At 50.7% G+C, this 15,168-nt stretch overlaps 1 long non-coding RNA gene across 1 annotated transcript in view; it reads right to left on the bottom strand.

The window, feature by feature from the left end:
* Nucleotides 1-11,250: 11,250 nt before the first annotated feature.
* Nucleotides 11,251-15,168, bottom strand: part of LOC131516376 (uncharacterized) — a 45,891-nt gene continuing 41,973 nt past the window's right edge. Inside the window, exon 3 of the long non-coding RNA XR_009264037.1 lies at nucleotides 11,251-11,435. This is a non-coding gene — a long non-coding RNA (uncharacterized LOC131516376). The remainder of the gene's footprint in view (nucleotides 11,436-15,168) is intronic.

The following is a 15,168-nucleotide window of genomic DNA, read 5'->3' on the forward strand; positions in this document are numbered from 1 at the left end:
AAGGAAACTAAGGCTCAGTGAGGTTAAATAATTTCCCCCAAGGTCACACAGGTAACATTGAGCCCAGGTGCCAGTCAGGGACCGTCCAACCCCAGAGTATACCTTTGGGTTATTAAATCACACTGCCGCCTGATGCCCTTTGAATATTGCATCCCAGTCTCTTTCTTTCCTTTACCTACTCACTCACTTAGGAAATATTTCTGAACTTCTCTTCTGTGGGGGATGCCACATAGGGATGAATGGGGCAGACGTAGTTTTTGCCCTAACGGAGCTCATGGTCTGGTGGTCAAGACAGATAGCAAATAAGTGAATGCCCAGTGAGAAGCCCACTTTAAAGTATGGTAAGTGCCATGAGGGGAAAGAGGAGAATGCCATGATGGGCTTTCTTGGCTTGGATGGTCAGGAGAAGCTTCTCTGAAGCTTGGACTTGATAGACAAAGAATAAAAAAAAAAAAGAATAACAAAGAGTCAGCTTCTTGGTGAAGTGAGGTGTTCCAGGCAGTGGGAACAGTAGTGGCGTAGGCTCTGAGGTGGGAAGGTGGTGGGCACAGAAAGAAGCTGAGAGAAAACCAGTGTGGCAAGCTGTGACACAGAGGATCGTGGATGCAGATAGGCTACAAGTGACGGAGGACGGCAGGGCCACTGGGTGAGGAACCTGGGTTGTGCTGAGGGCTGCGGCAAGCCCTGGAAGAATTTTAAGCAGCAGAACCACTGCACGCTGAGTGCACTGGCTGGAGACCAGAGTGGAAAGGGGAAGGGGGCTATTGCAATAGTCCAACAAAGAGAGTGGGAGGGGCTTGAACCAGAGACAGGAAGTGAAGGTGGCAAGCAGGGCTCACTTATGGAGACTTCAGAGAGGAGTCAGACTTCCATGCGTTGCTGGGGCTTGGGCTTAGTCCAACCTGTATGAACCGGGAGACCCTGCCCAGGCTTTCCAAGAACTTCTGGTGAAGAGACTCAAGTTTATCCCCTCAAGTCAGAGCAGCTGAATTTTCATCTTGAGCGTCGGTGATAGAAAGATACTCAAGTGAGGGCTGGCTCTGACTGTGCAGGTATGATCATTACAGAGCAAAGGCCTGGCACTGGGCTGGGTACGGCCACCATGTCCCATCAGGGGGAAAGGCAGGTCAGTGGTCTGCCCCACAGGGTTGCCAGTTGGATCAAGATGCATCAGACCAGGATGAAATATTGGAAGGAGGTAAAAAAAAAAAAAAATACCCTGGTCCTCGGCGGGGGGGGTGAGGAGTGGGGTCCAGATATCCAAGCAGAGCATCCATGTGTCAGGTAGCAGGTGGTGCCCGCGATGCGGAGACAGACAGTGAGTTAGGGGAACAGAAAACCCAGCCGAGGGGTCACTGGCGGGACAGGGTTAAGATGGCGCTCAATGGAATCCATGTAACTGGAAAGATTTTTGTGATTCATTTTCCAACTTGAGAAAGGTTTAGGACTATTTTCTTCTCTGCCTTCTTCCCCATAAATTCCCCCAATGGATCCCCCAAATGCCAGTTACATTTGGGGGAAGACTTGGTAGAGATGCCTTCACTTAATTTCCAGGGTTAGTCAAATCCACTGGATTTGCCCAGCTGTTGGGTGAGATTGACTTTCTGTGGCCTGATAGTCCTCGGCTTCCAGTTCAGTGAAAATAATGGGAGTTCTTCAATTAATGTCTGCCCTCAACCCCCCTCTCTTCTCCTTGCCCCTACACGGCTCCCTGACTCTGGCTGCACCCACAACCCCAGTTCTGGGCAGGATACATTCTCCCTGCCAGGCTCCCCCCGCCCTGCCCAACACCCACCACCAAGACCCGTGAAGGCAGGTCCTACCAGCCCACACCCTCTCTCCTGAGGAAACCAGGCCCTTTGAGCAAACCTGTGATGGGCCACATATTTCCCTCTCTTTTTAAAAATAAGCACTCCCTGTGGCTCCAGTTGGCCCTCCCCCGGCGAGGTGAGTCCCTTCCAAAAACCCATGTCAGAGCATCCTTTGTAACACTCAGGGAAGAGAGCAGGCGGGAAAAAAGGCTTCTATTTACCCGGATGTTTGACATCCAGAGAAGGAATATTATTGTTTCTCCAGTCAAATACTGGGGCTTCACTGAAAAATATTTTCAATCCGCCAGACTGAGTCCAGTGTCTCTGTGAACCTCTGCCAGTACTTATAGGCCTGGGGGGTGGGGGGTGGGAGCCTCGTCCATTTCTCCCAGGCAGCCACGCTCCTGATGGATGCTGTGAAAATGGTGTATCTGGTACGGGTCGTGGAGGAGGCCCCTGTGACATTCTCCCATTCTACCAGTGGGTAGGGTTATGGGATTCTCTCCCTGCCATTACAGGCTCAGCATCCTGGGGGCTTCTGGGGTAGAGGTGGAGTTATGCCAAGGAACGGCTGTGACTTGGAGGTCACAGAAATGGCATGGCAGTATCCTCCCAGGTGCAGAAGCCTGCCTGGGATAGAGCACACAGAGCCTACTTAGTCCCACCCCCTGCCTCGCTACATTAAAAACATCATTTGGGGGCGCCTGGGTGGCGCAGTCGGTTAAGCGTCCGACTTCAGCCAGGTCACGATCTCGCGGTCTGTGAGTTCGAGCCCCGCGTCAGGCTCTGGGCTGATGGCTCGGAGCCTGGAGCCTGTTTCGGATTCCGTGTCTCCCTCTCTCTCTGCCCTTCCCCCGTTCATGCTCTGTCTCTCTCTGTCCCAAAAATAAATAGAAAACATTGAAAAAAAAATTAAAAAAAAAAAAACAAAACATCATTTGGAGCGTGGGGGAGAGCTTACTTTTTTTATACTACACACGTGATATGTAGCCATTAAAACACATTTGGAAAATATGCACAAGCGGAAGGAGAACGTGAAAATCACCCAATTTCCCATTTAGTGGTTTTTAAAAACCATAAATTGACTTGCTTTTTAATAAGTAGCTTGCTTTCTTCACCTAGGGGTGTTATCATGAATATCCCTCCATTTTATTAAATACTTCTCTAAAACATTAACAAGTACGTCGCATTTTATTCGGCTGATGCATCACAATTTTTAAGGCAATCCTCAATTAATGGCTATTAGGTAGCATCCAATTTTTTACTACTATAAGCAACACTATGATGAACATCTGTGAGGCTAAGTCTCTGGGCACACCTATAATTATTTGTTACAAGTGATGGTAATAGCTGCCATGTTTTTAGTGTGCATTCCACCTTATCTGGAAACAGATCTAGCTTACCCAACGTGCGTAACTGTGCTTGCCAGTGGCAGAATTCATACTCGGGGTTGTCTGGCTCCAAATCCAGATCTCCAAATGGCCATTCTCCTTGTTCTATTAGGTTGATGCTTTAGAATGATGGGGGACATGGTAGGACCGGCTACTTCCATGAACACAACCCACTGATGCGCTCCATTAGCTGTGAAATGAGTTCCCTGGTCAGAAGCAATGCTGTGTGAAATGCCATGACAGTAAATAAGATATTGTGTAAGTCCATGGATGGTGATGTGGGCAGAAGCATTGTGGGCAGCAAAGACTAACCCAGATCCAGAATACCCACCTATGACAATAAGCATCTAATGTAACCAACCTATTCATTAAGAGACCAACATATTTAGCTGGCCTTTCTGGAGAGTGGTGTCATATTGGGAGCTCTGTGTTGGTTTCTGCTGTTGGCAAGTAGGTTGGGTATTCACCAGTGACTGTAGCCAGATCGGTCTTGATGAGTGGAAGTCCATGTTGCTGGGCCCATGCAAAACCAACGTCCATGCTGTCATGGCTGCTTGGTTTATGATCCCACTAACATACACAGAATGGGCCATTTTGTTGACCATGTGATTCTTTGATGAGGATTCACCTAGGGCACAATTGCCTTCACCTCTGAGACCATTTGGAGAGGTCCACCCAAATACCTCTTTCTCAGACCTCCTTGTTACCGATTTCCAAGTGTGTTCTTCCAAGTCTCTGACTAAGCCATTAGCCATGTCCATGAAGGAGTGTGCTCGAAGCTTTTGCCCTGGGAGGACTTCTCTCCACCACTGTCCTTCAGGGGCATCCCTGAGTGAAGCCATGGTGCTATCAAGTTGCCACCAGTTGTCTCAGCACTGTTCGCTCATCTCTCACCCGTGGATCTCTCTTTCCACATGCCATGCCCTTAAGGCGGGATTCCTAATGAACTCTCTAACCACAATTATAATGCTGTAGAAATCTTTTCTAGAAAGTGCCCAAATCTCTCTGATTTGGAACAGCCACTCAAGGACCCAGGCACTGGGTTGCTTTCTCAGTCTTATCCTGGTGGTCCGTAGGCACAGACCACGTCAACTGGCCCCCGTTACCTAAGAGTGAGTTATTTTTCTATCCGGGCTGCTCCCCCAAAGGTGGCAGGGAGAAATCTATCTCCCTGTCCTGGTCGTGTCCAATTCCCAATACCCAGAGCACTTAGCACAGAGCCGAGGTTCCTCCTCGTGTCTTTCTCCCTAGGGCACGGAGGCATGGATACAAATCTAGCACTGGAAGAGGGCAAGGCCACAACCCAAACTCCACTAACCTCAGGGTAGCGGGTTGTTTTAGTTGGTATCGCTGAGGAAGTTGTCGGAATATTTCAGATTTTCTCAGTTTTAAGCACAAATTCCACCCACCCCTGACTTTAACAATGGTGAAATGGGTAGGTCTCAGAGCAAAGTCCACCCCTGACTTTAACAATTGTGAAATGGGTAGGTCTTATGGCAAAGTCTACATTTACTGGCAACTGCCTCCCCCCACCCCCGCCACCCTCCCTCCATACCAACCAAAACAAAGATATTCTATCAGTGGTGTATCTTTCAGTCAAGGTAGTTCTTAGCATTGAAGTATTAGGGGAAATGATAGCCAACCCCCAGGGATGGGTGAAATTACCCAAGAAGATGGGTGGGAAAGGTAGGAAGAGAACTCTGAAATGAAATAGAATAAAATAACTCATAGTATTACTGTAATATCAGTTAAGAATTATTGAATATGCTTGCTGTGTGCTAGGCAGCATTCTAAGGGCTTTGCATATATTAACTACTTCATTTCCGATGACAACCTTACGAGCTGGGCATTGCTATCATTAGCAACATCCCCATTTGTTCAGGTGAGGAAATTGAGGAAAGATGCCCAGAGCATACACTAGTTAGTGGCAGAAGTAGGATCTCAACTCAGGCAGCTCTGGCTCCAGAGACCTTCCATGCTATGCCCATGTCATGAGTGGGCACTTAATCACACATTTGCTAGGTTGAGGTGAAAAAAACATAAGATTGGGGCGCCTGGATGGCTCAGTCGGTTAAGTGTCTGACTCTTGGTTTCGGCTCAGGTCATGATCCCATGGTTCGTGAATTCGAGCCCTGCGCTGGGCTCTGGGCTGACAGCACGGAGCCTGCTTGGGATTCTCTCTCTCTCCTTTTCTCTTTGCCCCTTCCTCACTCTCTCTCTCTCTCTCTCTCTCTAAAATAAATAAACTTAAGAAAAACCACACTAGAATGGACATCCGTTTATTCAGCAGGGTTTTTAGTTACAAGCAACAGAAATCAACTCCTCTCTTTAAGAAGGAAAGGGATTTATTAAGAGGCTATCAGTCTAGGCATCAATGAGCAGCACTTGCTAAGCTCATGAGCAGAAATGTTGACAACATGTCAACCCTTGGTCAATTTCAGCACCATGAAAAGAGGGACATCTGGACATTCATATGTCCTGATATGATGCCAAAATAAAGAACCTGAATCTGATTAAGCCTCTGATGTAACCACCAGTTTCCAAGAAATGCAGAGGCCAGAGGAGTTATTTAACAAAACTATGAGACAGCCATCAGCCAAGACCAGAGGTAGAAAATTCTCTAAAAGAACTGACCCTAATTCCTCAGGAAATAAGAGGCACACAACCAAAAAAAGGAAGGAAAACTTTTATAAGTGCAAAGACATTTAAGAGCATGTTAGCCAAATCTAACAGGTGGATATTATTTGGATTCTGATTTGAATAAACCAGCCATAGAAATGCTTTTTTCCGGACAATCAGGGAAAATTGAGCATGGTCTGGATATTAAATGATATCATTGTTGGCGGTGTTGGGTGGCATAGTGGTAATGTAGCTGGATGTGTGGTTTTTAAGTCCATATGTGAGAGATACATACTGACGTGTTTAGGAGTAAAAAGATAGGATGTCTGGAAGTTGCTTCAAATTATGTAAGTTCTCCACTATTTTTTATTTTTTTTAATGTTTATTTTTCAGAGAGAGAGAGAGTGCGAGCAGGAGAGGGAGAGACACAGAATCTGAAGCAGGCTCCAGGCTCTGAGCTGTCAGCACAAGAGCCCGACGCAGGGCTTGAACTCACGGACCACGAGGTCATGACCTGAGCTGAAGTCGGATGCTTAACCGACTAAGCCACCCAGGCGCCCCTAGGTGTCCACTTTAAAGGAGTTCGATCACAAGTCCTTAATTTTCTAATTGTGGGCTGCACATAGTGACTTCCTTCCAAAGAGTCCAGTACAGAAAGGGGGGATATGGGTCACCCAACAGTGGAGAAACCTCACGATCACCACTTCAGCAGGCAATCGAGGCCAACATCAATAATAAATCATGTTGATGGCACATACACTTAATACAGTGTAATGGGAGTGGCACTTCACCTCTGGGGTTTTTCCCCAAACCCATAACCCCCGTCTAATCATGAGATACACAGTAGACAAATTCCAACGGGGTGGGGGGGGGTGCATCTTACAATATAGCTGGCCAGTACTTCTCAAAACTGTCAAGGTCATCAAAAACAACGGGGAGTCCGAAGAGCAAAAACTGTTGCTCTACTCACAACACCTCTGACACCAAATATGTGGATTTTCCACACCAAGCAACTCACCAATTTTCTACAGACACCGATGGAGTGTCCTTCGGTTTAATTCAGTTCTGATACTGATGACCCAGCGTGGACACGGATGCCATAGGTGAAGGGCTCAGCCCCACAGAACTTCCCCCACCACAGACACCAATCACAAGAAGCGGGTGTTCAGGTTACCCACACTTCGCTGTGACTGGGCTGCAAACTCAAGTTTCCCACTCTCTTCTCCTCAGATTTGATACTTTGCTGTAACAACTCACAGCACTTAGGAAAACACATCTACTGGTGGCATCATAAAGGATATTATAAAGGGTACAGAGGAACAGCCAGTTGAAGAGGTCCAGAGGATGAAGTCCAGAAGAGTCCTGAAGCGAAGGTACATCGCTCCCTGCCATATGGACATCCCAGGACATGGATGTGTTTACTGACCTAGAAGCTCTCTGAACTCCACCGTTTAGGGATTTTTATGGAAGCTTTAGCAGGTAGGCACTACCAATTATTTAAGTCAATCTCCAGCCCCTCTCCTTGCCCCAGAGGATGGGGGTAGGGTGGGACTGAGAGCTGCTACCTTCCCATCTTGCCTCGGTCTTTCTGGCAAGAAAGACCGTATTTGTCAACCACAGCCATCCGGTTAGCATACAAAGACACCCATCACTCAGGAGGTCCCAAGGGTCTTAAAGCTCTTGTGTCAGGAACCACGGACAAAGACTAAATATTTTAGCAGAAGGTGCTCCTATCACTCAGAAAAGTGGGGGGAGAGGGGGGGGTTTAGGAGCTTGGTTTCAGGACCCAGGGACAAGATCAAATACATATATCTTATCATATCACATTATCACAATACAGTGCCCTTAATACGGCATGATGAAAATAGCCCTTTACTTCTGTGATCCTCCTTCCCCAAACCCATAACCCCAATCTAATCATGAGAAAAACGGTAGACAAATCCCCAGAGCAGGAAACCTACAATATACCTGATAAGCCACTCCTCAAAACCCTTAAGATCATCAGAATCAAGGAAAGTCTGTGAAACTATCACAACCCAGAAGGGCTCCCAAAACCTGACAGCTAAGCATAATGTGGTCTCCTGCATGGGATCCTGAACAGGCAAAGGTCACTGATGAAAAACTAAGGCAGTCTGATCACGTATGGACTCGATTTAATAACAACATATCAGCGTTGGTTTGTTACTTGTAACAAATGTACCATACTAACGTAAGATGTTAATAGTAGGAGAAATTGGGTATGGGATGGACTTTAGGGGAATCCGTGGCACCACCTGCTCAAATTTTCTGTAAATCTAAAACTCTGCCGAAAAGTGAACTCTTAATTAAAATGTTTTGAGGAAAGAAGTGTTTGGAAACTCTACAGGAGGGAAGACGAACAAGAATGGCAGGATGTTAGAGGCGCCTGGGTGGCTCGGTCAGTTGAGCGGCTGACATCAGCTCAGGTCATGAGCTCACAGTTCGTGAGTTCGAGCCCCTCGTCGGGCTCTGTGCTGACAGCTGGGAGCCTGGAGGCTGCTTCGGATTCTGCGTCTCCCTTTCTCTCTCTGCCCCTCCCCCATTCACACTCTGTCTCTCTCTCTCACAAAAATAAACATTTTAAAAAATTAAAAAAAAAAAAAAAGAGAACCGTGAATGTTTGTGAATCTCGTAGCTTGGCAATGGACACGTGGGGGTTCTTGGTGCTATTCTGCTTTTGTATAGATTTGAAAGTTTCCGAAATCAGAAGTTATCTCTGATGAATACGGAGAGCCTCCCCTGTCCTCCAGGTGGGTCGGGGTATCATGCTAGTGGGAACTATCACCCTCACGAAGAGCCAGAACTGGCTGCGGGGACACTGTGGCCCGCACCACCCATGTCACCAGTATTACCTCTGGGCACTCGATCTTAGTGCAGCTGCCCCAGCCCTGTGGCCACAGAGAATATCCTTGTCCCCTCTCTCTTCCTGTCACCAGCTTGAGTATAACCTGGGACGGGTATATCTAACGGGTCAAACCTTGTTCACATATCTCAAGGGCGGCTGGGATTACGGGTTACCGGCCTCTGTGGTGGGCAGTGGGTTCCCCTGCAAGCAACATTCCCCATGGCAGGAGTTCGCTGAGCAGAGGGAGGGGTCCGCTGCTGGGGCCCACACGTTCCCTCGTGGCCTCACTACACTGGGCTGGGACAGCCGGGTGCTTCTCTGTCTGGTCCATCCTCGTGTCCTCTGAGCTTACCACCAAGCCTGGTTCCTGAGAGGCATCCGTTCAAAAGTGAGTGATTGAGAAGACGTGGTTGTAGGAATGTTCTTGCCTCTTAGGGAGAAGGGGATAAGATCCCAGGGTCGTGAAGCCAGCGTTCTAGCCCAGCCTGCATCCTACTGGCTGTGTGCTTTGCGGGGAATCACTCTTCCTCTCCCATCCTCCTTGCCTTCCCTCTGCAATGAGGGAGGTGGACCAGATGGCCCTGTTGCTCGTCCATTTCTTCAGCCTACGTCAAGGACACTGTCTGGACAAAGAGTCCAGTCCAGCAGGTCCTACTGGCGGGAAGGCTGGCTCACAGCTGACCTGGTGACTCCCTGTGAGGACCAGCCCTCTTTACTGCTGAGAGGGGAGGCAGGCGTCTGCCACAGACTGGCCATGTGACCTTCAGAAGGGTCTAGAAGACACCGAGGACTCTTTCCACCTCTCAGTTTCCCCATCTGTAAGATGCGGGTGTGCTGGTAACCAATCCCCAAGGACTTTCGTTGCTCTGGGATTCTGCCGTGGCTAAGCCCACCTCCGAAGGCCTCAGTCACAGGTGTCCCGGCTCACGGACACACATCTGGAAGAAAGCCCTGGAAGAAGAGCCAGGTCACGGGATTGTTTGCTCAGGACCTAGGGTCTGAGGCCGGCCCTTCCTGACGCAGAGACTGGCTCTGTGGGAACGCAGGAGAGCCGGAGTGGATGACACATGCTGTCTCTCCGGAGGGAGGGAGTCTCTGAGAGAGGAGCGAATCCGGGAACATAAATCAAATGAGGTGTAAAATTGTTCCGAGCCACGCTTCGTAAAGCTGCTGCAACATGTCGTTAATAGCAGCCCCAGAGCTGGGGACACACGGGCGGGCACCTGGCGGGCGGGTGGGGTGGCAATTAGTCCAGGAGTGATGATGGGGGCTCGCTGCTCACGCGGGGGTGCTGTTGACCCACCTGGCCCTCATTCCTTCTCTGGAGGGACCTGAAGCACGGGGCTGAGGGCCAGGCACCCACAGCCTGCCGGTCCTTACTGACCCCTCCTTCTGGAATTCTCCTCTGAGGATCTCACTGTGGGCACCCTAAAGGCAGGAAGGGACCTGGGGTCACCCCACCCGCAGCTCAATTTTTGGAGGGGGCTGAGGCCCCAAGAAGGATGATCGGCAAGCCATTGGCCGTCCTGGACACAACCACGGCCAAGGTGCCCACCTTGTCTGCTAGGCCAAGGTCAGCAGGCTGCTGATCCTTGCCTGCGGTCAGACCTCTCGGCCAGCAGGACAGGAAGCCCGCTCAGGTGATTTGGGACCCGTCAGTGGCCCTCAGACCTAGATTTCCGGGCGGAACCGCTTTGGCCAAGTGAAGCGATCGAAAGAGATAACAAGCTACCCTCTATTCTCAGCGTTGTGTAGTCATACTAACCGCAGACAATTATGACCAGCATAATCTCTCCCCTAAGACCCAGCGCTCTGTCCAACTTTCCCCACTTCGCCGCGAGCTGTGAAGACTCTGCTGGCAGCAGCAGAGGTGGGGGTTTGCCCAGGGACCGAGGATTGACCATCGCCGTGGGACACACTCACTGCCCAGGCTCCCTGAGTAGGGCCTTCTGGAAAGAGGTGCGTATTACGTATGGAGCTCCACACACCTTCTATCCCACATTGTAGCGTCACCTGCAACTCTAACAAAACTCATCTTGGACAGCCTCCCTCCCAGCTGAACTGCATTTCCGGATTTCTGGGAATCTGAGCCGGCGTGAAAGGGCCTATTTTTCAGGGGTGGGTGGTTTGGGCCCCAGGGGCTGCCTTCTCTGTGTAATGAGGATAGTGGTGTTAGCAACACAACCTTCTTACACGGTTTTTGCAGGCGGGGTCCCCCAAAAGCAGTTGGGGGTGAAGTCTGGGGTGCAAGGTGTTACGAGGGGCCAACACGTGTGAGAGGAAAGGGGGGGGGGAGGAGGTAGTGGGCAGAGACAGACCTCGATGCAGGTCTGATGGTACAGGCTCAACCAGTGCCCGACAGTGTCCCTTGTGGACCCAAATGGCTGGGTCTTTGTGCCCCCTGCTGTCTCATCCCCCGGCTGCAGGCTGCCCTGGGGAGGGCACGACCTCGGGTGAGGTGGCTATCTGCAGCTGAGCCTGGCTACAGGGGCTGAGAGCTGGAGGCCACGTGACCACTGACCACACTGCCGGCAGCAGCCCGGACAGAGAAGTGGGCAGGCATCTCCGTGTTCCCCAGAAGTGGCAATTTGCACAGCACTTTCACATTCCGGATTCTTACAACCCCCTTGGGGTGCAGGCAGAGCAGAGGTACTTACCCCACTTTATATCTGGGCAAACTGAAGCCACACATCAAGTAAGACGGTGCTGAACAGGTACCTTACCAGCGTCCTCAGTCATCTTCTAGCGCCTCTGTGACAAAAAGCAAGGGCTCAGTGATAACAATAATCTCCATTATAAATGTTAACAGTATTGTTGATTCACCAGTAACTGAACAGCTAGACCCTGTAGCGTGAACTTTGCATATCAGTTCATTTAAACTCCCAACAATCCTACGAGCTGACTTCAAGTATTATCCCCATTTTGTGGACGAGTAAACTGAGGCTCAGAGAGGTGAAGACTCTTAGCCAAGGTTGCTCAGCTAGTAAGGCAGGGTCACAGACTCAGATCCAAGTCTGTCTGGCTCCACGGCCCGCAGGACCCCATGCTCTTAAACACCATGGCTGATCGGAGCCCCCAGACCCTCAGGGGGGCTTCGAGAGGGCTCAGGCTGGTACTCCGGCTGTGGGCAGGATGGATGGAAAAGCCCTAAAGACAGGCCCCACTTCCTGAGGGAGGTAGTGCTCTGGTCTGGGGGCCGGAGGCTCTTTTTGTCCTGGCTGTGTGGCCCAGAGCCAGCCCCTTCCGCTCAAGGCCTCTGGGAAGAGGAGGGTCTGGCCTATGTGCATCCTGAAGGATCTTCCCAAGAACTTTTTTGTTTAATTTTTTTAATGTTTATTTATGTTTGAGAGAGAGAGAGAAAGTAGGGGAGGGTCAGAGAGAAAGGGAGACACAGAACTCAAAGCAGGCTCCAGGCTCCATGCTGTCGGCACAGAGCCCGACGCGGGGCTCGAGCTCACAAACTGCGAGATCGTGACTTGAGCTGAAATCGGACGCTCAACCGACTGAGCCACCCCGGTGCCACTGCAGAGAATTTCTGACCGGCTGGGTTTCTACTTTGGACTCATATCTGGAGTCACCTGTGGCTTTGTCGACCTGCTTCTGTGGGAACCCCCCAGGGTACCCCAGCCCCTCTCTCCTCCCAGCTCCCTGTCTGTAGATGGGCCTGGACTGTGTAGATCACCTCTGGCCCCAAACAGTGGCAAGTCGTTCTCTGTCCTGTGCCGTCACACTTGTCCACAAGGCACAACTGGCCCTGGGTTTGGCCAACACCACCTCCTCCTGGGCCCTGGGTGAGCCCTTTGGCCTGGGAAGATACCACGGAGGCTCCTGGAGAGACAAAGCTGGGGAGGGAGGGGGAAAGAGGAGACAGCAAGGGGGACGCAGGGAGCGGGATGTACGTTGCAGGGGGGTGGGGGCACGGGAGGGCTGCAGGGGCTCCACATTGCACAGGGAACCCTCTCCAAGAAACGTCATGCTCCAGCAAGAACTCATACAATCAAAGATGTGCTTCCATATGCAATCATTTACCCAGAACAAGTGATGAAAACTTCCCTCCCATTAATCATTGGGCAAGAGGCTAATTGATTTACGGCCACGTGGCCTACGCAACACTCCGGAGGGTTATGTGTGGTGTGAGTACGGCTATGACATCATAGGCTCCAGCGTGGCATGCAAGGCCCTCCCCAGGCAGGGCCAGGCCTGGCTCTCGCTACCCCCACCGGCCTACTCCACACTTCCCCATTGTGCGCCACTGCTCCCCGATCTCCGAGATGTTCTCGGAGCTGCTCCTGTGAAACCAGAGCCGGGGTTTATCGCCGTTCCGGATAGGTTTCGGCTGTTTCACACCAGTCACAACAGGCTCAGACCACTTCTAACCAGTCCAAGCTAGTTCTGGCTCATTCTGATTCTAACCAGGTCAGGATAAAACCTGGTTCTAACATGATCTGATTGGATCACACTCCTTCAGGACTCGTCAAACAGATTCCGACTAAATCTAACTGGATCAAACGAGTTCTACCCGGATCAAAGCAATGCTGACTGGTTTCAGGGAGTCCAGTCTGGTTCCAACGTGGCCTGTGTCTTCCACTCTGAGACAGTGGTCATTGAACCCTTCCTTGGCCTCCTCTGGGCCCTAGTGATCGCTCTTGCAGAAAAAGAGGGATGGTTATGTTTGGTTCTGAGGAAATCTAAAGGAGTTTGTTGTTTTAGTAATAACTCCATTTACAGTTTCCTGAGCGACTTTGCACGCGCTGGTTTGACCCCCACAAGAAGTGTCTGAGCCAGGGGCTCATATCCCATGTCCAGCAGATTTTTAGAGGCGCTAAGAGGTGGGGTCCGCAATCCCAACCCTTCACTTGCCATCTTCGTGCCTTGGTTTCCCTGCTCTGAGCTCCATTTCCTCCCTTGGAAAATGGGGAGAGTAACAGTGTCTATTTCACTGCTGTGATGAAGATCGAGAAAAGAGAATCAATCTATGTCGAAGCACCCGGGGCAGTGTTATAACCCAGAGCAAGCACAAGAAATATTAGCTCTTTTTAAAAATTATGATTTGGGGACACCTGGATAGCTCAGTCGGTTGAGCACCTGACTTCGGCTCAGGTCATGATCTCATGGTTTGTGAGTTCGAGTGCCATGTCCGGCTCTGTGCTGACAGCTGGGAGGCTGGAGCCTGCTTCAGATTCTGTGTCTCCCTCTCTCTCTCTCTGCGCCTCCCCTGCTCACGCTGTCTCTCTCTTTCTCTCTCAAAAATAAATAAACGTTAACATTTTTTTAAGTAAAGAAAAATAAAAAATAATGATTTTGTTGTGACTATACATTCATCGCTGGCAAATATTTACATAATATTTACATCATGCAAATATGGGAAACTAGTGGGACTGGTCCAGGTTCTGTCTCACTTGAACCCTGACCATGCTGGGCCCTGACCTCCTGGCTTCCTCCCATAGAAGGTTCATAGGAAGTTAGAGACCTGATTACCACGGGTGCTCCCCACTCTCGCCTGCCAGGTGAGACCCAGGCTGTCCTGTGATGGGTTTTCCAACACTGTCCCTGGGAGCTGTCACTTCTAAATTGCTTTCTGACACCTGTCAGGGGTTTCTTTTTTACTGAGACTTCCAATGGTTGAGTGAACTCCCCTGGGACAGAGGAAATGGAGACAGCTTTCAAGCCACATTGGGCCAGAGCCCCCAAACCCTGTGTGGACAGTGGGCTCAGAGGGGGCTCTCCTTGGGCCGAGGACAGAGCCCTGAGCTGAAGATTTAGCTCCTTGGGGTGTCCCTGCCCCCCTCCAAGCCTCTGTCCACTGAGGGAGGACTAGATGAGGGGATGGGGTCTTTGGGGGACTCCCCAGGGGTATTTGGGCCTCTTGACCTGTTCTGACAGGGGTCTTGGTTGGCGTGTGGAAGGTCCCTCACCCCAGGAAGGACCCAGCTCCTGTGGTTGGGCCTGGAACCCCTCCTCCCCCCTGCCCCCATCCTTCTCTCTCAGAAACAAATTATACACACACCACTCAACACTCAAAAACTAACAATTTATATAAATTACAGTTTGTCGAGAGTTCACTGGGTTCCAAGCACTTTCCTGCATTCTGTCATTTACTACCACGAGGACCCCACGAAAGGGGTGTTGTTATCCAGCCCGCACGCAGAGAAGGGAGGGCAGGCTTGAGTCCGCCTCTCTCTGACCCCCCACGCTTTGCCCTTGACCCCGCTCTCCCCCACCAACTGCCCCTCTTGAGGTTCGCGGGGGCCTGAGTCGAGATGGAAACAGCCCACTGTGGCCCCTTGGACAGGCTGTTGTCAGGGAGGCAGGTGCTGGGGGCCTGGTATGGATGGGCGGTGGGTGCAGGGGCAGGACAGAGGCACAAGCAGATGGAGGTGGGGCAGGACAAGATGGGTGCAGCTCAGAACCACCCCTCCCCCCCCGAAATCCAGGGCTGGAAGAGAATCCAAGGCCACCCCCACAGCAGCACTCAGCCACCTGG

The sequence above is a fragment of the Neofelis nebulosa genome, chromosome 7 (genome assembly GCF_028018385.1).
Source record: "Neofelis nebulosa isolate mNeoNeb1 chromosome 7, mNeoNeb1.pri, whole genome shotgun sequence".
Classification (NCBI taxonomy): Eukaryota; Metazoa; Chordata; class Mammalia; order Carnivora; family Felidae; genus Neofelis; species Neofelis nebulosa.